Below are 24,972 nucleotides of genomic sequence, written 5' to 3' on the forward strand. Positions count from 1 at the left end.
TCGCCACAACTAACAGTGTAACCACTTGTAGCACCTTCCTTTGATTTCCATCTTTTACTAACTAACCACCACCACCACCACCTCCTTCACTCAGAAACACACAACCACCACCACACAAACACACAAAAAACCAACACCACCTCCTTCACACAGACAACCACCACCACTTTCACACAGACACTCAAAAAAACAATATGGATGAAACCGGCAATACCATTTGAACAGCTTATTAATTGTATTCCTGTTGTAGAACACAACTACAATCACAACTGGACTGGGCATGGTGGCTCACTCTCTCAAGATCAAGAGGGAACGATTAGTCACTCACTTACAGGTGCAGCGAAATGTTGATTGCTTTCTTGATTGATTGACTGACTGATCGATTGAAAGAATTTATTTGGTGATAACGAGAAAAGCCACATCAGCACTTCCAAAGATATCAACACAAATATGACAGTGGATTAAAAAAACAATAAAGCCCCAATGCTATACGTTTCAATTGTGGTCCACTAAACATAAAAACAGCCAACAACAACTAACACCCATACGGAAATGTATCTACATAACTTAATAGGCTACATGGCCATATACTTAGCAGCATAAAGCAATAGCAGCAGCACTATTTACATTTACATATTATATTGTCCAATTAAATCAGTATTTAAATACTTAAACAAAGTATACAGTAGACTACTTGATGACTAGTTGGCGTGACATGGTCCGCAAGAACTGCAACATACAATGTAGCCTACACAAACAATAATAATATGAATAATAATTATACAATTACAGTAACATATGAAATTAAATGAAATTAAGATAAATAAGAAAACACGATTATTTATTGGCAGGTAATGTGCAAAAGGGAATGTGCCGAATTAGGCAGGAGGGAGTTGCCCTTCTCCATTGTTGACTCATCGTAGCGGCGTAAAGCATGTTGGTGCTCCGTACTCACCCAATAATTTAGCTGTAACTTGGGGTCATCAGCTATAATTGGTCTCTAGTTTCAAATCCATTTCTGGTAGTTCTGGCAGAAAACATGCATTTAGTAAAATATCTCCAATTTCCTAACAGTTTCACGGACCACTTTTCCTCCAGTGAGCACATACAGTACAGTACGTGTGGGGCACACAAATTGACAGGTCCATTCTATTGGTGCGGAGTAGGATAATTATGACACCTGTCGATTTGTGCGCCCCACAAGTAGCAGCCGAGTGCTCACTGGAGGAAATGTGGTCTGTGTGAAACACGTGGGACAGTGGAGATATTTGACTAAATGCACGTCTTCTGCCAGGACTTTCAGATGGGTATGAAAAAACTATTATTATTATTATAATATTATTTTCCTTTTTATTTTGTCCTCTATTTCCAAGTATTCATGGCTCTGACAGCTGCAGGGAAAAGCTCTTCCTAAGCCTTGAGCCCCTGTGAGCCCCCTCAAGCGCTTTACCAGTCCACATCATCATGAACAGTCTGTTACTGGGGTGCTGTTTATCCCTCATAATTCTCTTAGCCCTCCCCAAGCACTTACTGCTATATCGTTACTGTCAGAAACGACATAATTATGTCCAAAAAATAGCTTTTCAGTAAATGGGGAAAATAAAATAAATTGTGTTCCAATTAATCCATTCCAATGTAGTTAGTTATTTAGTCTTAAGCTATTGTTAAGACTTTTCATTGGTTCGATATAAAAAACACTTTTAACTAAATTCTTTCTTCAAAATTACCAAACTCACAACACGCTGCATCGCGACACATTGTGAGCTTGAAGATCGGCTATTTTTGCTACTTTTGTGTCATTGAACCTGCTACTTTTGTGTGACACGATAGTATGACGAAGTATAGGGTATTAATTTATGGGAAAAAAAAAACGACTTGAAATATGGTGATACAAGGTTTCTGCCGACGAATATGCACCACTCTGGGAGGTAGCAGAGAAGGCTCTCAGCACCTTCTGTGAGATCTTACATTTCTTCAGTTGCCTGAGGTGGTGCTGATGTTGTTGTATGGTCTCTGTCTGCATATAATACAGTGCTCCAAGCCCATGAGCACTTTGGTCTTCGAATGTGTAAGCCGAGATCTACCGCTACAATTGTCTGCCATTTCTGACAGGCTCAATCTATTTGCATACATCCACACAAACTAAGGCTAGTAGTCTAAATATGAATAAAGAAAATGGGGGACTTTGCGGAATTTTGTATGAAAAGGCTGAAATATTATTTTTATAGAGTTGACACTTTTTAGGTTACTTAAAAAAAACAGGGAGACAAAATAAATTGCTGTTACAGATATCTAATCTTCAATGCACGATATGGACTTTCTCATTTGACACATTTGACCAAAACAAGCATTCACATGATGACCATATATGTGTACATATCTGTCAGAAGGGATGACAGATTATCTGTTATTATTTGAAATTGTTAGGTATAGTTTTGGCTAAAAATAATACCCGACGAGATCAGTTTTAGAAAAAAATGACATGGGCCATTAGTTTAATAAGGTGACGGTGGTATACTTTAAGTTCCTTTTCATCAGTGTCACACAAGTTGAGGACACATCCACACATGCATGCCGTGATTATTTAAGGGGAACAATAATAGGTTTGTCTTTCTTTTTTTTTTTTACCGATATTTGTCTTATGGGTTTGTGTTATCAGATCATTGCGTGCGCTAACTTTTTGGAGATGTTTGGTCAGTGTGACGCATCTCTCTCTTCAACGGGTCTGGTTACATTTCATATCACACGCCATGTTTTCTTTTTCTTTCCCTTTTCTTTGTCATGGCTTTAAGTTCCCACTTGATGTTGTGTGGGAGTCCAGATTGCTCCAGATCATACTGAATAACTGCTAGCTTGCATACCGTCTTCAGACTAGGACTTAAGTAATGTAAGGTCTGTACGACAGCCTTTTTATTGGTGCATCCAAAGAGGAAGACACGATCACCAACCACGCAATAGCTCACACATCTCATTGGACGAGGGCCTTTCCCCTTGGTTTTAACCTTCTCCCAGGAGCTGGTCTCTGGATTGTATTTCCACAGATCATGGTAAAATCTGGGACTATTTATATTCCATCCACCAAATATGTACAGCTCTCCATTGTAGGCAAAGGCTGAATGACCGATACGTCCTTTTGGAAGGAGCTTTGTGGAAGTGCTCATCCAGCAGTTGGTCTCTGTGTCAAATACTCTGATGTTGTTGTCGAACTTGTCGTGGCCCCCGCCCCCCATGTTCCCTCTGCCCCCAAATACAAACATCTTTGTCCCAATGATGGTGGCAGAGTGATAGCGTGAAGAAGGCGTTTGAGTGCCTCTGACATTGATTAAAGACCAGACCATTGTCGTGGTGTCCAACTTAGAGAAGTCATTAGGAGTATACAACGTTCTAGTAAACTTGTCTCCTCCATAAATATACATCACCTTCCCTAAGACACAGGCTGAATGTCCGCTCCTCATCTGTGGAAGAGTTCCATAAACACATGGCTTGAACCACCTGTGGGTACCGACATCGAATGCATAAAGAGCGTTGTTGTCATAACGTTGTACCTTATAACGCACTCTCCCACCCCAGAGGTAGACGGTGTCTTCTATCAGCACAGCTGTGTGTGACTCACGCATGGAGGGAACCTCAAAAGCACATATTTCTCCTCCTCTAGTTGCCACTGGGGGCAACTTCACCCAGTGTAAAGTCACTGTGTTGAAGACATGTACCTCAATCTGACACATGTCATAGGTGTTCTCATCAGCGAACCCTCCAAAGTAGAAAACCTTTTCTTCCACTGGCACAGCAGGACAATCGAGGAAGAGTGTTTCTGCTCCTGTTTCGGGTTGCACTGTTTCTCCTCTCATGGGCGCTGCCCAGCAAAACATTCTCTCTCTCTCTCTCTGTATGTCTGTCTCTATAACTTCACAGCTTCTCCTCAGTCTCTCTTGGACCTCTCCGTCACACCTTTCAAATATCTCTAAATGCCTCAATCTCTCTCATGTCTGCAGCATCTTATATAAGCTGCCTGGAGCTCTGCTCTGATGTCGTAGACATGCAATGTGTAACAGCACAGATTTGCGCAGGTGTTCTCTCTACAAGGCCTTTGTTCACATTAGTCCAAAATCATGTCCTTGGTCTTATTGATGTTTGGGAAGAGGCTGTTTTCGTTGCCTGTGAGAGGCTTGCCCCCTGATTGTTCCCCTGTCATCACCGTCACCGGGCACACTACCACTGTCACCAGCGAACATTATGATGGCGTTCGAAGAGTTCCTGGCCACACAGTCGTGGAAGGGTGAGTGTGGATGAGGTGTGGTTGCCCACCCTTACATCTTGAGGTCTGTCAGATTCCAGGACCCAATCACATATTGCAGGGTTCAGTCCCAGGTCAACCAGTTTGCTGGTCAATGGGTTAGGGTTAGGGTTAGGTTTAAGGGAGCTGACAATCAATAAATAACAGCCTAAGATATCCCCCTCCTGTTGTTATCAAGGTAGCCATGCAGGACACTGATGATGGCATCATCAGTGAATCTATTTGGATGGACCTATTTGGATTCCAAACTGCAGTGTGTCCAGGGTGTTGAGGACAGAGGAGGAGATGTTATCTTTTACTAGCCTCTCGAAGCATTTCATGATTACTGAGGTCCGCGCAATCGGGCAATAGTCTTTCAGGCCAGCTCGAGAGATGTTCTTGGGCATAGGGACTAGTGTACAGTATATGAATATGCAGGGAAATCTCGCTCTTCGGAACGACCGTCATTTCGACAAAGGAGCGCCGGGAGGGTTAGCGACTCACCCCACGGAGGATAGGTTTAGGGTAAGGGTTAGAGTTGGGTGTCGAACAGATGACACGTAGTAACAGCGAAACGCTCCCGAATATGCAAGTTCTGTAATAGCCTATAGTTTTTGGATAAATATAGTTTTTTGATAAATAAAATATCAGCCACCACATGGTGGGGAAAAAATGCCCTTTTGGTAACACATTCAATACAAAACTTGTTTCAAAGGTATAACGAGTCTAATTTTTGGTTGCGGTTTGTCACAACATTCAAATTTGGTCTCTCCTCCCCAGCCCAATGGCGCCCAAAGGTTAACACTGAAAAACCGGAAAATCCTGAACCGTCATCCATGGCCTTTTTCAAAAAAGAATAACACATATTTCCACATTTAACAATAATGTGGAAAAACATATATTGGTCCAGCGGTTTGTGACATTACCTCTGGACACACAGACACACAGACCTAGACTGCTAGACATCTGCAAAGAATCCATCGATTATAGAATACAGGATATCATCCTCAGACATTGTATGCCAGTTACAGAAAAGAGGCTTCATTGCTTATAAAATTAATCAATATAACCCATTTAGGCGTAGAATTATTGAATGCTTTAACCAGTGAAAAATAGCAGATATACAAGCTTGTAGATCTGCTATTTTTGAAAAAGTCTTGAAAATGTGTGCAAATCTTTGAATATATGTATTTTCAAAGCGAACGTTTGTAACTCAAATTTTGCTTCTGGGTGGTCCCTGGAACTAAATATTTTGAGATGGGGGTCCGTGGCCAAATAACTATAATTTTGGGGGTCCTTCACATGAAAAGGTTGACATAGTAGTCTCTCAAGAACAGACTGAGCTCCAGTGAAGTGAAAAGGACCTTTTTGTTGACGATGGTCGGCCTGACATAGAAACATGGGTTTTTCAATAAACCTTAGAAGGATTCAAAAGACACTTATAGAATCGGGTCAAAATTCAAATTTTCATGAGCTGTGAGCTTGTACCGGTATATCCGCTATTTTTTAAATTAAAGCAGTCAATAAAAGCAGTCAATAATTCTAGGCCTATCAATATAATGATGCATTCTGAGATTACATAATGTTTGATTTGATATGAAGGACGTCTCCTCTCAGTGATGACACGAAGGATTCCTGTGCCCTCCATGCACATGTGGGCAAATGTTTTTTCTCTGATTAGACATCCTGCTAATCTTGGTGCCTTCCGCAGAAAACATCCACAGGGCATTTATAAATCCTTTTATTGCGTATGTGAGGCAAGTTAAAAACAAACTGGGCAAGGATTGCTGTATGTTTTTCAGGTTAAATATGGCAACTGTAAAAAAGATAAGATGCTTTTCTCACATTGTGCATTCTTATCACCATCTAGTGAGGAGAAAGAAAATGCAAATTAGGCACATTGCCAATCAGCAAACAAGCACATGCCTCAACCGTGCATGTGTGTGTGTGTGTGTGTGTGTGTGTGTGTGTGTGTGTGTGTGTGTGTGTGTGTGTGTGTGTGTGTGTGTGTGTGTGTGTGTGTGTGTGTGTGTGTGTAGCCAGGCTATTCTCACTAGTCACTGTCTGTACTGTCAAATTGATGCTCCATAATTTGTACATAACCCACATAATCAACATCTGAAATAATTTAGATCCCTTGAGACATCACGTGAGACTGTCACGTGACTGCCAAGTTTCTTTAGGGAAAAATAAATACATGGCCGAGCATTCCTTTTATTCTCTGAGGAAAATGCAATATTTTAACTCTTATACTGCTTTGGACGTTCCTGTTCGCCCCAATTCTCAAGAGACCTCCGCGCCAATACGGCGCTCGTTCGCGTTCGTTCGTTCGTTCGTTTACCTTGTTGAAGCTGATGAGGGGTCGCGCCGCCGTGTACTGTAAACACATTTTCCGCGGTGATGGTGTAAAAAATCCATTATGCGTTAACATCAACGGAGACCAATTCACTTCCTTGTTGATTTCCTCTGGCTGTAAGGCTCTGTGGCCAGTGACTGGTCTGAATGTACGGCAACACATAACAGGCAAATTCACATTCATTCTCGCATGACGCCGCCCTCTGCTGCCTGGCAGACCAAAGTGCACTATTGCACAATCAAAAAATAAATAAATAAATAAATGTCTGTCTGTCTATCTACTATAACGTCGCAAAGGTAAGCCGCTTTTTGATGGCACCAGACCCAATAAATAAATAAATAATCTGGCAGTAGGAGAGTTAAGAAAGTTTCAGCATTAAAATGCATTTTGATAATATACTGTAAATCTCTTAATACGAAGATCCTTTGAGGCCTTTCTATGCTATGGCATCATTGTCTTTGCATAGAGTATTAGAGATGGAAATGTCTAAATGTAAACACAGCAATGCATTGAGGTATTCCAGTATTATTTGTTAAAAATAGCAGGTCTACAAGCTCACAATGTGTCGCATCGCGACACATTGTGAGCAAAGTATTAGAATTTGGAAATACTCAAGTACTCAATTTTGTTTTACTTAAGTACAATAATTAAGTACATTTACTTTACATCACTGACTACTGTATACTTTAACTCGTGTACTGGGGTTGAGAACTAGTCCATACCATACCAGACGAGCCACCGGCTTTTCCCACATGCACTTGTAAATTATGTATCGCAAAAGAACATTCACACCTCTTATGCATGTGCGCACACACCCAACTGTGATGCAGGTGGCCGAATTACATGTGACCGTTTTTTTGGGGGTCTGTTTGCGTGTTTGTGAGTCACAGAAGAGTGACACACGTGCACTCACAACACGGCGCACTGCGACGCGTTGTAGCTTGTAGATCGGCTATTTACAGTGCATGACACTGCTCACAACGCTCGCGCTGTGAGCTTGTAGATCAGCTATTTTCGGCAAAGAGCTTTGGTGTAGAGGGGAAAAAGAGCAGACTAAGTACAGAGCGAAAGGTCAAGTTTATTAAGTATTGATGGTTCAAGAATCCAAAATACACTTGATGATTGTGCTGTCAAAAGATGAAACTATATGGAATCTATGAACAGGTTGTCCTTGCTTCATCTCTCTCTCAACTAAGGGGATCTTGGACTGAAAACGTTGAAGACTCCTGCTCTAAATGGTTAATCCTAACACTAATCTGAATTGTATCCCAATTATTAGTAAAATATTACCAGAAAGATCGTCCTAACAATATCTGTTTGTCAAACTCAACAATATTTAGGAGGACATTTGGCCCTCATGAGTATAGTAATACAAGTACACACACGTACGCATGCACACACGCACACACGCACGCACGCACGCACGCACGCACGCACGCACGCACGCACACACACACACACACACACACACACACACACACACTGAGCAGCCTGTCAGTGTATATTTTATTACCTCCAGGGCCTGGGAGCCTACAGGCAGCACAAAGCTGCAATCACCAGCCATTACTATGTAATTCATACTGGTGGCAGAGGGAGAGGAGGAGAGGGGCGGGAGAGACAAGAAAACAACCCAAAAAGTGTGCCAGAAACAGGAGAGGAAAGGAACTCATGGAAATCGAAGGCAGGGGAGAGGTTAGAGACGAAGGATGGCACGATTAAAACACTTCATGTCACAAAATAGTTGCGATTAATAATATTTAATTATCACGATTGATAATTACCACTTTTGTTACCCACCCACGAGCACCCATATTCTGGGGGGAACATTAGCCAAGAATAGCAGAACTACTACAAGCTCAAAATAGCATATTGTCATAACGTTGTGTGAGCTTGTACAATTTGGCCAATGTTAAAGCCAAGGTATTAAAAAGTCCTAAAGTTGTCACTTTAGAAATGTGCAGACACCCTCTAAACACTTTATGTTGGTTTGTTTACTGTTGAGAGAGAAAACAGTGTTGCACATTAAGTTAATCATCTGGGGACCCCCCAAAATAATGTGGGGACCCCCCTGCGTTTTCTGAAAAACAAATGTTTCTACATGTACAGTATATCAGTGGTGCTCAAACTTGTCAAGGACCCCTAGAATTATATGTATTTGAACACGGGCCCCCATATCAAAATATGTTGTTCCAGGGACCCTGAGAAAGAAAGATTTGAGTTACAAAAGTTAAAAAAGATATATTCAAAGATTTTCTAAAGTTTTCAAGATTTTTCAAAAATAGCAGATCTACAAGCTCGCAGCGCGGCACTCGGTGCCGCGCTGTGAGCTTGTATATCTGCTATTTTTAATAGTTAAATAGTAGTCAAATAATCGACACTTTTGGGAGATAAATGAGTACTGAGGATTGGGTGTACATGGCTGACTACGCCAAAGGAGCAAAAACCAGCAGCAAGCCATCCTTCTAGCCTGTCTGGGAAAACAGAAAAAGAAAAGATGACATCATTGCTGCTGGTTTAAGAGGAAAGCTTCGAAAGACAGAAAGGAGGGCTGAGAAGTGAGAAACAAGGCCAGCAATGGTCAAGGGTGGATAATGGGCAGTGGTGGATAAAGGATGAAGATTTTGGACTTAAAAGTAGCAATACGCAAGCTACGGGGCAAAAATACTTCATTACAAGTTAAGAGTCCTGCAATCAAAATCGTACTAAGGTCAAAGTACAAAGCATCAAACTCATAATCAGAATCATATACAGCACATGATGTTATTGGACTATAATTATTGATCATTAACCAATTAATCCCTATTTTATTCTTAGACTATTTGAAAATAGCCAATCTACAGTACCAGCTCAATGAGCTTGTGAAATACATGGTGTAAAGAACTATAATATTTACGGAGAAGACAGTACTTGAGTAAATGTACTTACTGTAGTTACACCACTCATTATGGGTCAGAAGACCTGAACCTGGTCTGTCCACATACTGTGGCTGGAGGCCAGGAGGCTGTTATATCGTTTATATATTATAAATCAAGCTTCCTTTTCCATGAACACTCACAAACACACATATAAATGATCAAATGACTGAATAATCTATACCGGTATAAGACCCTCAAAAGCTGGACAAAATGCCAACAATTGTCCATCTGTTAAAAATCAGTTTCTCACATAAATATACACCGAATTGGAATCAACACTCCCTTCACAGTCCAAGCTGTCGCATAAAAATATTGAGATGTTAGTCACATCAGTCACAAATGGCAGCTGGCCACCCGCCTACACTTGTATTACACATGCGCGCACACACGCACACACACACAAACACAAACCAATGATGTACTGTACAGTATGTGGAGTTTTTTTTATCTCTTGACCCAAAAGCTAACTTATGTAATGCAGACAGCCTAACTTTGTCACTCCTGCCATCATCATCATCATCATCATCATCATCATCATCATCATCATCATCATCATGTTTATATGCCCTGCACAAGAGCCATGAACCCAATTATTATTATTCCGCAAGCAGAGCGTGCAAGTACTGCGATCAGCATGTATATGTATATGTACGGTATGTATGTATGTATGTATGTATGTATGTATGTATGTATGTATGTATGTATTTAAGTATGTCAGTGTCCTCTCTTGTTTAAGACCATAGCCCAATCAGGGATCAGCATCTCAGGCAAAGAGGGACCAGTACTCTTGGTTATGCCAGCCAGTGGTGACGTCATTGGCATTAACATATATCCTATATATCAATATATATTTTTTGGAAGCGGTGATGCCAGTGGTGAGCGCATCTCATGACGCGCTTTGCTTGCACACAAGTACGCCATACATAGCCTACTTGTGCGAAAGGCGCAAGTTGGCACCTTGACAGTGTGCATTTCTAGTTTATTGGCATCATTTACTGTTAGATATTTACAAGGACTTCAATACTGTATAGCATCACCTGATTTTGCCTCATGGAATTATTTTGTTGATTCAAAAGGGACCCTTCAAAAGGGAGCCTACATTATATTTCCAAGTCTCAATGTCTCTTCAGAATGTTTTTTTTAACACCATGCATTTATCTTTCACACTTGCATTAATGTCTAATAAATTGATAATGTATTGCTAAATCATCATTCACATTGCTCAAGTGTGACAGTAACAGAGTGCTAACAAGAGGAAATTACTGCACAGCACTACATGTAAGTGTCACAATGTGAAAATAAAGCCTAATTCATACTCGGTTGAGGGACAGGTTTCAAGCTAACAACACAAACACAATACAATGCATTGCATGGCATTGTTAGCTTGAAAATCCGTTATTTTCAATTAGCGACACCATCGTTTGAGAGGCCATAATCAGACTCGAACAACAGTGGACTTCTCTGTCTGAGAACTGCTGATGCTGCTTTTAAAACACAATCATCTACACAATGAAACTCTGACAATAAAACACAGATGACATGAGGGAGGATATGTGCAATTGTGCATACGCTGTGCACACTGCATAGCCTATACAGTACACATTTAAGGAACATTTTGAGAACACAGAAGATTGGTTCCTTCGACCGTAGCTTTGACTGTCTGGGGTAAAGGTGCACATTAAATCATACGTGTAAATAATTTTGATTCACCCAAGAAGAAGAATTTTCGATTGACCCCATTTAACGATGTAGCATAATGTGAAGTGTATAGCTTCTTCTGACATCCCATGGACAAGAAAGTGTGAAGTCTATTGAAGGCCAATTGATTGCATAGTGCCAGTTAAAATATTATTCCACTGGCGATGAGCAAATGTAACCACTTAAACCCTATTTCTTGAGAATGTTTCACATGTGAATGACGTACCCAAAAATAGGGACGCCAGAGTGAATGTGGTTAGTGGCCAAAACTGCCAAATGCGTACATGTGTGCATTTGTTTGATTAGACCGTCAATATGTTCCCATACAACTAGAATACTGAAGATGTGAGTATAGAGCCATTAAGCTGCTGCAGGCTGATTTCTGAGCCAAGGTGTAACAGTTTCTTAGGCAAGTGGGACATGATGTCCAAATATGAGAGAGAGAGAGAGAGAGAGAGAGAGAGAGAGAGAGAGAACAGACAAGACATTAGCCAGTCAAATAAACAGAGACTGAGACAAAGACAGAGAGATGATGACACTGCACAGGTGAGAGAGAAAGGAGTGTGGAAAGCCGGAAATCACAAAACGGTCGCGGCAGGGAGCAGAAGAAGGCATGGTGGTATGGCAGGATGGAGGGAGAGAGAGGGAGAGAGAGAGAGAGAGAGAGAGAGAGAGAGAGAGAGAGAGAGAGAGGGAGAGAGGGAGGGAAGGAAGGCACGGTGTTCAGTTGTAATGGGGCAGGAGCCAGATGCTCTAGTTTCCTTGACAGAAATGGAGGTCAAGTGCAGCTTTATGCGAAGGGAACACAGGGAGAGAGGCACAGCGCGAAGGAGAAGGATGGCAGAGTGGGAGAAGAGGGAGGCGCCATGATGACTTTAACTAGCAGTGAGGGACAGAGCAGACATCAGCTGTAAGCACACAGTGCAGAGAGTGTGATTATTCTAACTAGCAGAGGGGGACGGCGATGGAGAGGGTTGAAGTACATACTGTACAGTATTGTGTTTTGTCTCCTTCTAGGAAAGATAGCAGAGGTTTGAAGGCTAATATACTTCGCTCCAGGCACGTGCACACATAGACATCAAAGGGGGCTTGAGCCTCTGCCCTTTTATCCGTCTGGAAAAAGTGCCCTCTCCAGACCATGAATGCAGTTTTTACTATGGTGAAATAAATGCAAATGCCCTCCTTTCCATTGCCAAACCTGAAGGCAGCATTCAAGAGAATTGCCTTGTCCAAACTCTCCTGAACTTGAATGCAGCATCTTATGTTGAAAGAATTGCCCTCTCTGTGTAGAAATCCATGCTGTTACGCCACATCTCCAGTATTGACTTGATTATGCTTAGTTCAGTGTGGTATCAAGCACCGAAAATAGCCGACCTCCAAGCTCAGAACGTATCGCAGCGCAACGCATTGTGAGCTTGGAGGTCTGCTATTTTCGGTGCTGTCACCAAAAGGCCCTTTTAGAAATGTCGGCCCCTGCCTCTCTAACATTCTCAGCATGTCCCTGCTTCAGTCATCAAACAGTCTGAAACTGCAACTCGGTTGTGCAATATATTAATTAGGCTTAAGAATAATAAGAGCCGGGTAGAGAGTGTACAGTTGCTGGGGAGGATAAATAGGATAGAGAGTAAAGCGTATGCTATGAAGAACACAAATAGATGTAGGGTGTAAGGGGAGAACGCATGATGATCCTAAATGGGACCTCGGGGAGTAGAGCACTCGCCCCAAAACATGGGGAAGGGAAAGTCTAGGAATATATTAGGACCCCCGCCATTAGGCCACCACAGACTGCAGATGAAAAATAGCCTTTCTGTGTGAGCATCTCAACTACCACTGATTATTCTGTGGCTCCATATAATGATTTTCTCTTGCATACATGTTTCACCTGCATTCGACCACTGTAGAAAAATAAATATCACGTTGTGAGGACTCTGTACGCATGGCACAGAGTAAAGGCGGCAAAAGAGCAGATTTATATTTACTAACCTCACACCTACTGCCAATCCGAGTCATAGTGTTGGGGGCTTTGTCAGAGTACCCGTCTGTCTGTGTATCTTTTGTGGCCATATATGAAGATGTCCGTTTCTGTCTGTCTACCTGTGTCCCTTTATGCCCATAGAGATATCTGTATTTGTCTGTCTTTGTCCATTTTATGACCAGATATGGAGATCCCTGAGGTCATCAGCATATGCCCATATACTGGAGTGCCCATACAACTGGATACCCAAACTACTCGGCAGTGGGCACCACACAGATTCACCTGGCTAGGCGAGGCTAGCCCGGTGAATCTGCCATTGCAAAGAAAATTGCCCTCGTCACGCTGATGTTGTGATATTGTCTGGCTATGCAAGGCACCGTACTGCCTCGAGTCCTTGCCGCTCCACCTGCCGAGTTTGAAGTCGGTCCCATACAGTAGCCTATGCACATGACCAAATGGGCATAGCAGTCGGATCTGTGGCTCTGGACAACCGGATCTCTGTATCTGTCAGTCCTTGTCCATTATATGCCCATATATGGAGATCGCTGATGTCATCAGTATATGCCCATATATGGTCATGACCCCTTTTGTGCCCATACAGTATCTGGAGCTGACTGATTTGTTTGCGGTTGATGCCACAACTCACTCCATATTTGGGCATAGCTGCTTTGGGATTATATGGTTATGGCTAGGTCAGAGTGACATCAGAGCCTGCCGGCCGGCCCTCGCATTAGCCAGCGTTAATATAGGCTACTTACTATAGTCACCAGGCATATAAGCATAGGCCGAGGTGTGGATTTTTTTTTACAAACCACAACCTCCTTCAAAGTGAATGAATCACAAAATATTTTAACAAATATTTCAAAAGCCACCCTTTAACGAGATGAAACATAATAGTGGTGAAAACATTGAATATATGTTGTCATCATATGTAGATGATAATGTGAAATTGGTGGAAATAATTCCGCATTTTGTTCGAATGCATTTTAGACTGCTGAAGCGCTCCATGTCATCTCCGTCACGTTTTTAAGGGGACCATTTCTATAGCTAGGGCACCGCAAATTAATTCAACAGACGTCTGAGCATTGGCTCATGCACGCTAAAGAAAACGTTATCGCTTTTCCTGAGCTATGACGCAAAGCCTTACGAGTCGAGCAGTCTGTGGGAGAAGAATTTAAAATAAGGCAGGACATTGGTTTCTCTATCCCAGAGGGGGGAGCGTATGGGAGATGGCCCTCATAATGACTTTTCCTATCGGAGGGGACCCATGGAAGGAGGGAGGAGTTCACAGTCCACTGGCTTCACCAGCTCTCTCTGATAGAAGTGCCTACAGAAACAGGACAGGGAGTGGTGTAACAGAGAGCTCCTTCGACACTCCCCCGAGGTGTGTGCGTGTGTGCGTGCGTGCGTCCGTGCGTGCGTGCGTGCGTGTGTGTGTGTGTGTGCGTGTGTGCGCGTGCGTTAGGGATGGGACGATATGAAAATGTCATATCGCGATTATTGTGAAAAAATAAATCGCGATTTACGATATTATCGCGATAATCAAAATCCATTATCCTAGGGCGGAACAAAAAATAGCCGATCTACAAGCACACAACGCGTCGCAACACGACGCGTTGTCAGCTTGTAGATCGGCTATTTTTTGGCAAAGACATTTGATAGAATGTACGTATATTATAAGTGCCTGCCCTTTTACCAATTATAGAGGGTTCAAGTGGTACTGGATATGCAGCTCGGCAAATAAAAGGTGAATTGATCCCAGTGCATGATGGAGGACGATATCACAATACATTAAACCTCCACGATACGATTATCGTGAGTGTTTTTTATCACGATAAACGATAATATCGCTTATCATCCCATCCCTAGTGTGCGTGTGTGTGTGTGTGAGAGAGAGAGAGAGAGAGAGAGAGAGAGAGAGAGAATGTGGTGTGTGAGTCTGGCTGCATAAGGGTAAGGCGGTGTGTAACAAACAGCCACTCTTTATTCCCCTGAGTTTTGGTTTGTTTGTTTGTTATGCATGTGGAGCGAGTGAGTGAGAGAGAGGGAGAGCTGAAGAGATAAAGGGGGCAAGACAGAATCTGACCACAAACCAGTCTGTCTGTACGGTATGTCTGTCTGCTTGCTTCATATACGTAAGCTCCTGAACAGTACACTGTGGTGGAGGCGGTCTGCAACCTCTGTATTGTCTGCCTGTACTGTATACCTGTTGACCAGACCTGGGAACCTGGAGACAGAAGCTCTGTAACATCAGGCCCTTAAGGCTTACCAAGCAATATAGTTTAGGATTAGGCCTGCCTCAGGCAGCTAAATCAAACACTATCATCCCAGCTTTATTCTTCTCACCTCACACTCACCCTGCATTACACCTACCCACATGAACCTTAGCATGCCCGTTCTAGGGGAGAACATCCTTTGAAAATCAACAGATCTACAAGCTTACTATGCGTCGCAATGCAATGCACTCTGAGCCTGTAAATGGGCTATTTTCACCAAAGAGATTTGGTGTAGAGGTAAAAAAGGAATGGGTCTAGTATAGACCCCTGGGGGACTCCAGTCAATGATGTATAGGGTTTAAGTGGTTAAGAGTTCTTGGTAACAACAGGTGGCATGGATGGTAAAATTCATCCATCCATCCATCCATCCATTCATTCATTCATTCATTCATTCATTCATTCATTCATTCATTCATTCATTCATTCATTCAAGATGTACAGTAAAATCCTCAGCATTATGGTCCAAATGGACTAAATCCTAGGATCGTATTGTGTGTGACCCTAACATGTACTGGTAAAAGTATTGATAAAAATATATATTTTTAAGATGAATTCTTTGTTTTATTTTATTTTCTTCCTTTTTACATTTAGCACAGTTAAGCGAGACTGACTATTGAAAACAGCAAGATGACAAGCACCTCGGGGCCTGGAGCCAGCTCCCAACCAAAGACATTGCATTGGTCCGTACATTAACTGCTAGAGCCACCAGGGCACACGCACGCATGCACGCACGCACGCACGCACGCACGCACGCACGCACGCACACACACACACACACACACACACACACACACACACACACACACACACACACACACACACACACACACACACACACACACACTAATAACAGGCTATATCCAACATATTAATACAATCTCAACAATATGAATTCATTTTTCACTTCCTTTGCAGAACATTGGGGTGCACAGAGAATCAATATGTTGCCCTTCATCCTGAAATTGCCTCTAATTCAATAACCGTCAACTTAATTCAAAAACCTGAACAGATATAATTGAAACAGCAATTGAATCTCAGCAATTTTTTTCAGATCCACCTTTCATCCTCTGCTTCTTCCCTTGTAAACGAATGAAGCCTAATTTATACATCGGCATATGACGATGTATGAACGTTGTATAAACGTTGTGCGATGCTTAAAACTTTCTTGTTGTTATTTTAAGCAAGCAATGAAGTATAAATCTGGCTTAGCCAAGCCACATAATAGCCTAATTTAGCCTACAAGCTGTGTCATACCGTTGTGCGATGAAGCATGGATTGGGCTTATCTGTCTCTTCTACCTCCAGCTGGGAAGTGGTTCCATTGTAAAGCAGCCTCTTCCTGCATCTTGATAGCCTACTCTGTCATGTAATTGGGGGTTTTCCTCAAGCGTTGCTTTAAAAGATGACTCCCCCACTGTTATCAATACTAATGGGAAAATGAGCACCGTCACACTATAATACATTCTTGTGCACCAAAAGGATGTTTACCGCACTGTCTCTAGGGACCTTAAAGCAATTGCATGTTTATTTTATAATAACTATGTGGGGTGATGGGGTGAGCTTTAATAAACGTCACATGCATGTGTGTGCGTGCGTGCGTGCGTGCGTGCGTGCGTGCATGTGTGCGTGCACACCCATGAGTACTCATACCGTTAGTTAATTCTCAGCAGAGTAAAGTATTGTTTTAATGGCTCCAAAGGTGAATTGCATAAAGACATGACACACTGAAGTGTCTATGTTTTACAGTATAGTTAGAGCAAAAATGTGGAATGTTTGTATCCACTGTTAGTAGCAGGAACTGACATTGCAATCATTAGAGCCCTGTATACTGTGGCTAAAAAGAAAAAGAAAAAATTACTATTATAGGAAAAGATTTTACAGACAAAGTTGGGAGTGCGGGTATATTATTTTAAAACAAGATAAAAAGCTTTACAGTGAAACAACATAAAGAACAGCAATTGGGTTACCAAAGTCAGAAATATCTTGTGTACAAATGGACATTCTGGCCTAAGGGAGGTGCTAGAGGAAAGAGTGTGCTGACCAAAATCTGTAGGGTTTATCAATTTTGGAGCATGAAGGTGCAAAGTCAATCCAGCCAATCGTTTTCAGAATATATCGTTTGGGACCAAAGGGATGGACGGCTAGACAGACAGCTGGACGGACGGACGGACGGACGGACGGACGGACGGACGGACGGACGGACGGACGGACGGAGTGACTGACGGACATAGCCATCCCTGCCAGCCATCCCCTCTAGCAACCTGTCCTGTCGCTAACAGGGCTAAGAGTGTTGAAGTGATGTTTGTCATCACCAGAATAAAATCGAGTTTTACCAATTCAAACAAACTCCCCCTTTTGTCCTCTTTCTTTATATCTTTGGTTTGCTCACCTTTAGCAGAATATTTGATGGGGGAAGTCTGTGGCATTGTACATTCTCGATGTCTCGACACCATGTGTACAAACCTCCTTGCCAATTACAGGCAGGCAAGCCAGCCAAAAGAGGCTCTCATGTTGACTTCCTTGCAGCCTGTATTAATATTTACCAGGCAGGGAAACACAAGCAGATGTCAACCTTGAGCTGGTTCCCCCCCATGTTACTCTGTGGTGAGCCTTGTCCTGGATTAAGGCATAATCCAAAGATTAGATTTTTCTTGTTAAAAATAAAATGTTGGGGAACCGCTGGTATGGAGGGAATCCCTAATGCTGTGACTGCTACAGAATTGGATATTAATTTGGACGCCTGGATCACTTGAAGTTGAAATTATTTTAAAATAATTGCATAAATATGCACTTTTTCAGTAAATGTGTCAGCCTATAATTAGTCTCACCTTATCCTTCTCTGATCCTAGAAGCAGAATTCAGACTACTTAAACACTGTCTTAGAATGTCAGAGCTAATGCCGTTCTGCCTGCTGACAAGGTGATTGAAATATTGCAGTGCATGCATTCACATTCTCAAATGCTTGACCTTCAGTGATTCAAGGGATGCCATGGAAAACTAAGCTCCAGTGGAGAAACAATAACACAAAACATCAGAATGTAGCCTTCAATAGCATAGTTATACTCATCTTTTCTTCTAACTTTGTCTATTTACTCGAATGGATGTCATCATTTAACTTGAAGTGACGTGTAGGAGATCAAATTCTATTTATGCACGACGGACTACATTGCAACTGACGACTGCAATACAATGAACCTGGTGCAGAAAGGATTTCTGCCACCTGTTAGATGAGTATTTCTGTATTTCATGACACACAACAAATTAGCTGAGTATGGGGCGCCCGCTGGCCTAGTGGTCAAGGCGCATACCACATGCTAGGCTATTATGACTGCTGGCGTCGCCGGTTCGATTCCCGATCCGGACGACCTTTGCCACATGTCATTCCCCATCTCTCTCCCCATTTCCTGTCAGTCTGCTATCCTATCAAATAAAGGCATAAAAAGCAAAAAAAAAAAAGAATTAGCTGAGTATTTAGTGTCTCACAATCAACATTCGGTAACATGTATCATAGGACCAGAGATTGTACTCTACATGAAAATAATAGCAAAATTTAAACAAATCACACATGGGCCACAACGAGCATTTCAGCACTGGTCAGCTCCCATTATGAAGAAGACCTGGTGCGCATTTCAGAACTGGATAGTTCCTTCTTACACAGTAAACTCCTAAGAGAGTTTTTTGGTTACATTTTCTACACTCCCAAAGATACAAATGGATGACTGAACACAAGGATTTTACTGTACAGCCTATGCGTTTAGCCTAACCAGAACATCATGATTGTCACAGGCACAGAATGAATCTCTGAAAGAACAATTAACACATCAATCATTCAATGTGATTCATGTATTCTCCTTATATAAGCTTTCACCCTAATCCTGTAATCAAACAATACAACACAAGATGAACAGAATACAAGAATTACACCCGTGTGAAGTGAGTGGTGCACACTGTTCAACAGCATTGCTGGGTGGCTGCAGCTGGTGTTTCCGTACTCATACATACAGACATACCGTACTCATACGTATCGACATACATACACACTCAAATCAACAGTCAAACGTTGGAGCGGCAGGCACCACTCAAAAACACAGCTAAGGCTGGCCTGCAAATGATGCTCAGAACTGGACAGCTCCTAGTTAATAATAGGCTAGAAAATGTTTGGGTTCAGCACCGGACAGCTTCTAGTTAATAATAGGCTAGAAAATGTTTGGGTTCAGCACTGGACAGCTCCTAGTTAATAATAGGCTAGAAAATGTTTGGGTTCAGCACCGGATAGCTCCTAGTTAGCAATTGACAAGAAAATGTCAGTCTCATAATTCCTCATCTACCCTTCCGGGCCTCAGTCTCTTCTCTTTTCCCGTCCACCCTCTTTGTCCCTCTCTTCCTCCACTCTCTTTGTCCCTCTCTTCCTCCACCCTCTTTGTCATTCAAACGCTAAATGGAAGGTTTGCAACCAACTAAAAGAAACTAACTAAAAACATACAATGAGCTCAGTTACAGTAACCAATTAGGGAAGAAGAGGAAACAACCTCCTCCCCAGACCCCTGACATTTCCCAAATCCAGGAGCCTTCCAAACCTTGAAGTCTGTTCATTTAGACAATGATTTGGTCTGAGCCAATTGAATCTTGTCTGTCTTAACTCTGGACCACTGTATGTAGGATATGCCGGCGTGTGTGTGTGTGTGTGTGTGTGTGTGTGTGTGTGTGTGTGTGTGTGTGTGTGTGTGTGTGTGTGTGTGTGTGTGTGTGCACGCGCGCGCGTGCGTGCGTGCGTGCGTGCGTGCGTGCATGCAAGTGAGCGTGAGCAGAATGAGAATACTCCAGGAGACACTGTCAACGCAGTCGATGACTCACAGCAGGGAAGCAAATCCAGACATGAAAGAGTCGTGGAAAGCCAATGACGGGACGGAATTTCAGACAGGAAGGCTTAACGAGGAGCTAACAGCAAAACAAGCCTGGCAGTTCTGTCATCTGCTCAGTCCTCAGGTGCACAGTGAGAAAGGAGCTAATTGAATCCAGGACTAAATATGATATTGCGTAATAAGACATGATGAGGCAGTGTTTTTGACTCCTGTCATCACTTTGTGCCGTTTTCTAATTTAATGAATGCAAACACATTTGCCCAGATAGCATATTTTTAAAAGCGTACAAGAATATCCCTGCTAGTTGGCATTCAAAAGCCAGAGTTGAGCATTTATGTCCTCATCATTACAAAAAAATCACATTAATGTCCAATCAATCATAAACTCCATATAGGATTAAAAAATCAAACAAAGTTATATAATGTCACAGTCAGCTATGACTCTATAATGCAATGTGATATCACACATACTGTGTTCTTGGTGAGGTGGTTTCATGTAGCGGCTCATCATCTCCATATCCACTGTTAGCCTTCCAGGCCCTGCATGGGTTACAAACTCACTAAGCTGACAAGAGTAGCTTTTACCCTTTAACCCCAGACCAGTGGATCACATCCAAAGGGAGATGGTGCTCTGACTATGGTGTCTCCCTCTGGGCATTGCGCTGTCATAACATGTATGCCACCAGCTTACATTTCCTTGAGTTCCCTATTAGCACATGCTGCAGGAGGCTCCCTATAGCTGGATATATTTCAAGCCATCTCATTCTCTTTAAGGTTTACTGTCCATGACAATAAGATTCAGATTACTGAGAGAAGTCACATCAAATAAGTCTACCATTCTTAATTCAACATTTCTGTTTTTTACCTACATTTTTATCCTGCGATTTTGTAACCCATTTTTTACCCTGTGCCAATTGCCTGCTGTAATCCTGGGTGCTGCTCTCCCTCTGCCAACCTGGGGAGGGCCCCAAGCTGAGTTTGGGGCCCTGATTAATGTTTTGGGGAGAACAAGCAAACTCCACACAGAAAGGCCATTTCACCAACCTCACCTAGGGTGTGGGCGCCAGTGGTGCTTTGGGATTTCTTTTCCCGGGCCATTTATTGACGTCACGTGCACGCGCGTGCACGCGCCTCTAGAGGCTATTTAGATAGAAAGGATGTCAGCAGATCTAATGGTGGGAAAACAATAGTTTTCTAGTCTTAATTACATTTGCATTGTTACTTAAGATTTTATGTTCTACTTTCTTTTAATTCATTTAGAAAATACAGCGCTGCAGTAGGATAGAGAAACAAAGTTTGCCTTGAACGAATCTCAAACACTAAATATCACAGTAATATGGAGCCATGTATGAGGACACACACACATCGACACATGCACAAGCAGTCACAGCTGGAAACCTAGGTGTTAAAGTAGGCTATATATCCATATGAATAGAGGCTTGAGGACGCTCACACATTCACCACTAGAAACCTGTTATGCATAGTAGTAGCCACTGATTAAAGTATTGCTTGTAGTTATCGCGGATTTGCGGGGTGGGGGTTGTCGCGGCTCTCCCGGGGGGGGATTGCACGCGTTTACACGCTCGTGCACCGTTCGGTGCCGTCCGTGCGCGTGCATGTGGGGAAATATTTCCGGCCACACGGCGTCCGGTCGCGTCCGGCCCCCAAAGCGCTACTGGTGGGCGCTGATGACGCGGAGGAGAGAACACGCCCCCTAGCGCCCACAGCATCCCCCGGCGGGAATCGAACCCAGGACCTTCTAGCTGTGAGGTGACAGTGCTAACGACTGTACCACCATGCCCCCTTCTTAATTCAACATTTCAACAGTCAAATACTTAACCAATGTTTAAGCAGGTTCTCTTAATTGAAATGTACAATATCCATTTGGTTTTCAATAATCAAGAGGCAAACAACGACATTTCATGGTTAAAGCCCTCCAACAGGCCTCACGCCCCAAGTCCTGTCTCTGCCAGGCCTAAGGCATGACCCCTGTGTGTGTGTGTGTGTGTGTGTGTGTGTGTGTGTGTGTGTGTGTGTGTGTGTGTGTGTGTGTGTGTGTGGTGTGTGTGTGTGTGTGTGTGTGTGTACAGCTAATCTCCGCCGGCACCATTGGCCCAAATGACGTGAAACTGAGCACACATAGTCTCCTGGAGGCCAGAGCAGAACCTTTCCCCCAATTATTCACATCGGCCTGTGCCTCCAATAGTGCCGATTGTTGCTGAACGTTTATTTTTTGCTATATTGCTCCTACAGATTTTGTTCAAACATCACGCAAATCTGTACACATTATTTCTGTAGTCATGTCATCTATTGACTTCTACCAGGCCTGGTGGAGACCTGTGCTCCAAGGAGCACATTTTTCTAATTCTACTTCTACTTCTAGTTCTAGTTCTAGTCCCTCTTCTCTGATACTTCTCTGATACTGTTCATATTGAATCAACTGTTCTTTTAGTCAATTTTAAGCTTTAAAACTGCTTCTCATTTCAGAAGCTGGGGTTCAGACCCTGGTTTATGGTTTGCTTGGACTAAAATAAATCTTAGGCCACCACTATCACCAGGGTGATTGTGCACTAGCTCTCTCCATCTCCACCAACCACTGGTGGCTTTAAGTGAATAATCAATTGAGCCACATTGGAGTAAATAAACCTGGGCCCATACAACTGAAACCAGTCGATATGACAGCCTTCAGGTACACTTTAAAAAAGAGCCTGTTGATAAATGCAGAGTGGATCGCTACATTCTGGGCATACTTAACTGGAGAGAGATGCACCATTCATCCACAGCATCATCAATAAAGGGGATCGGTTATTTTCAAATGCATGGGTGAATGATGTATAGGATTTGAAAATTAACCTGTGTGGGGGAAGAAGTGGTTGAGAGAATATGAGAAATCTTTCATAGCCACTTGAACATGAACCCTAACGTCTACTATAGAGGGCGATCATTCCGTGAAAATAGCAGATCTACAAGCTCACAACATGCATGTGTTGTGACATGTTGTGAGCTTGAATATTGAGGGAAAAGGGAGAGGGCCTATATTAGACCCCTGGAGGACTCCAATCAATGAAGTATATAAGGTTTAGGATTTTAGATCAGAGGCATATTTAAAACATTTGCATTGATGGATTCATGTCTGATTGAATTCCCTTGGCAACAGCTTATAAGAAATGTAGACAGTAGTATCAATATTCTCATGAATTCCATTATGTAGTATAGTATCACATAGCTGAGAAAATCCATCTGACCGATGAGGGATGAAGCTGTCAGAGCCAAAGGCATATACCTATAGCAGCTGTAGGCTACATGGTGTTTTCGCCTAATCTGAAGCCTAGTGAGTCAATTAGTCTTTCTCAATCTCATTCACACACACTCACACACACACACACACACACACACACACACACACACACACACACACACTTGAAGATGTAGAAAATAAGATGCATCGACGCCTTCTCCATAGAGCCTTTACACTGCTCGCCAAAAACAACAGATTTTCAACCAAAAGCCATACAAGCCATGCATGTTTTCCCCCTGAAATTTTTTTATTTTTGGCAAGCTGCACGGTCATAGCCTATTAACGAAGTCGAGCTAAAAAAAAAAACACGGGGTGCATTTCTATCTACAGTAGGCCTAGGCGCCTAGCTATCATTCTTTCATTATTTTTCCACCTCTTTCATTCTTTTTGCCCGACAGGCAGTTTTCTCGGGGCTGCCGCCATGCGTTACATTTTCCATTAAATGCCCGCCGCCACTGCGTCTGTCTGCACCAAAAACAACTCGCTGCCGAGCCGCGGCTCCCCCTAGACATCAGCCTACATGGTGGAGTAGTGGATGGATCCGCTGTGCTCACACCAGCCAGCCAGCGTTCACACATTTTACTACAAGTCGCTGCATGTCAGCAAATACAACATTACGCACACGTAGACCTTGACTGTTAGGGCTATTACAGACGTGTTGGCCGCCTGTAATAGACGCATATGTCTGTGTGGGTGGTATTTTGGTAAAGGGGACTAATGTTTTGACCACAAAAAATGCCACGCGTCGCAGAGGATTCGATGACATCATGTCTGTGGGGGAGAAAAAAAACCGTTTTGCGAGCCGTGCAAGCGGACGCGCGTCTGGCCGCTGCTGGTTGCAGAGCTGGATGGAGTGTGTGTGTGTGTGTGTGTGTGTGTGTGTGTGTGTGTGTGTGTGTGTGTGTGTGTGTGTGTGTGTGTGTGTGTGTGTGTGTGTGTGTGTGTGTGTGTGTGTGTGTGTGTGTGTGTGTGTCGCGACTGGCGTGGGGAGGGAGGGTGAATCCTCACATGCACATGATCATGAACGGCGCGCCTGAGACACATGGGCATACACACTCAGCCACTACACTACACTACACTTGACCACACACACACGCACACGCACACGCGCACGCACGCACACACACACACACACACACACACACACACACACACACACACACACACACACACACACACACACACACACACACACACACACACACACACACACACACACCATCTTTCGGCTATATATACCTGTGTAGGCTATACCCTTTGAACAATAAGCTCTCTTCCCTCCCCAATCCCATACCAGCGCAATGGCGCACTATGAGGGAAA

General features: G+C 42.9%; 1 protein-coding gene across 1 annotated transcript in view; it reads right to left on the reverse strand.

The window, feature by feature from the left end:
- The window catches only part of xkr6b (XK, Kell blood group complex subunit-related family, member 6b), a gene marked incomplete at both ends in the record, with an annotated part of 101,807 nt that overhangs the window by 75,785 nt on the left and 1,050 nt on the right, over positions 1-24,972 (reverse strand). The gene's annotated exons all lie outside the window — the stretch shown is intronic.

Source organism: Nannobrachium achirus (assembly GCF_963921795.1).
Source record: "Nannobrachium achirus genome assembly, chromosome: 16".
NCBI classification, from domain to species: Eukaryota; Metazoa; Chordata; class Actinopteri; order Myctophiformes; family Myctophidae; genus Nannobrachium; species Nannobrachium achirus.